Raw genomic sequence first — 1,969 nt, forward strand, 5'->3', positions numbered from 1 at the left:
GGGGGGGGGTTGTAATCTGGAGATAATGATCAAATTAGAGAAAAAATGACCGCGAAAATTTGGTAACTTCAGTAACTTGAGAGTTCAAGATAACTGAAGAATGACAAATTGTGTGCCTTTCAGTAATGCTCACAGGGAAAAGTGAGCATAAATGTACTAAATTGAAGAAAAAAATCAATAACAGTATCGTGTAAGTTTGTAAGCGTTTTAGCGTTTAATCGGCTGCTTTTACTGTTGCATCCCCAAAAACTGGGAATATTTTCGGGTATTCTTGGGTCTGCTGGGGTGAAATTAGTTATAGTAAAGCGCATAGAGCTATTTTTTTAGAGTGAATATGCGTTACCTTAGCTTAATTTAAACTACCCGTCCCTAGTTTTTAGAAGTTTGACGTCAAAAATTTTAACTTTCACAACATATCACGGTTTTTCAAATGCAATTCTTTGAATATATTGAAAAGGACCCCGAATAATCTTATGATTTTGATAGAGTAGAATATAAAACATTTGGTTTCCTACTCCATGGACTTAGTAACTCAAAACAGAAGAAGAAAAAATGTCAGATAGAACTTTGTAATTCTGAAATATCGAAATGCTATCAATATAAAGTATAGTTATGAAATATCATGTCTTAGGAGAATATAACATTAAGTAAACTCTTATTGTCACCATAAAGGCGCAATAGAACATTGCAAATGGCTCTGTTCTTTCGAACAAAGTGAAGTGGGACGTATTCCTACAGTCAGAGGAGTTAGACAGGGTTCTTTATTCTCCTCATTTCTATTCAATCTATTTTTTTAAGAAGCAGGAGACACACCTTACCACCATTAATTTTTTTTACGCCTCTCTCGACAAAAATTAGATCACTTAGGGGGCACGCTTCCGAAAGGCACTCAGACAAAAAGACAGATAGACAGACTGACAGACAAACAAACAAAAACAAACATACGTACAAACAAACATACGAACAACGTAGAACAACAGCTTTCATTACAAATATATATGCAGATATATACACAGACACACGCACGTTCACCTCTCCACTACCACCACCACCACCACCATCACCACCACCACCACCATCTCCTCTACCACTACCACCACTATCACTATCACCATCGCCACTACCACCACCACCACCACCACCACCACTACCGCCACACCACACACACGTGATTTACACTGATGAGGGGTGTGGACAGTTTATTGTCTTGTTGGCTTTGAACCAAAGTTGTAACACGGAGTGACAATAACGACAAATAGGCTCGGTGATCGACCAGAGAGAAGACAATATCCCAGGTCATAAAATGGCTTCAGTAACCTCATGGTAAACCCCTCGGACTCGCAACCGTAAAGTTGTAGGTTCGAATCCCACCAAGGGCTCGACGTCGTGCCCTGGGGAACAGCACTATGCACTAATTTTTCTCATTTCACCTTAGTGGGAATGAGTAGCCGGCTATAGAGCGAACGATTTTGTCAGTTTGTTTGAACGCGCGTAATCCGCAAGTTGCATTGCATGCTACCAAGGAAGCCCAAAATAAAAAATTCTGTTATAATCATTGGCTCTGGGGGTCTTCTGTGGTAAGAATAGCAGTTTTAAAGCGCGTAGAGCATGCTGAAGAGCGTGGATATGCAAGGTATACATGCAATTATTTTTATTATTACATATTTAAATCACAATACACGTACGCGATTGCGATATTTCTGATCTTGGGTTGCACCGAACTATCTCAGAAAAAACATTAAAATTCTTGATTTTCACCTTGTGCTTCTATTCTTTTCTGGGTTTGATTTATTTTCGTTTTCCGCCTTGCTTTGCCTTCTTATTAATTAATTTTATTAATTAACTTATTTTCCCTTTAGTTTTTTTTTATTTTAAGATTGCTTACTGGTTTATTTTTGTTTTGCTTTTATGTTGTTGTTTTTTTCTTTTTCTGTTTGTTGTTGCTTTTGACTTTTGGACATGATGGGAG

At 37.8% G+C, this 1,969-nt stretch overlaps 1 protein-coding gene across 1 annotated transcript in view; it reads right to left on the reverse strand.

Annotated features, from left to right (window-relative positions):
- Nucleotides 1-1,969, reverse strand: part of LOC106011943 — a 10,910-nt gene that overhangs the window by 2,315 nt on the left and 6,626 nt on the right. The gene's annotated exons all lie outside the window — the stretch shown is intronic.

Source organism: Aplysia californica, unplaced genomic scaffold (assembly GCF_000002075.1).
Source record: "Aplysia californica isolate F4 #8 unplaced genomic scaffold, AplCal3.0 scaffold00221, whole genome shotgun sequence".
Lineage (NCBI taxonomy): Eukaryota > Metazoa > Mollusca > Gastropoda > Aplysiida > Aplysiidae > Aplysia > Aplysia californica.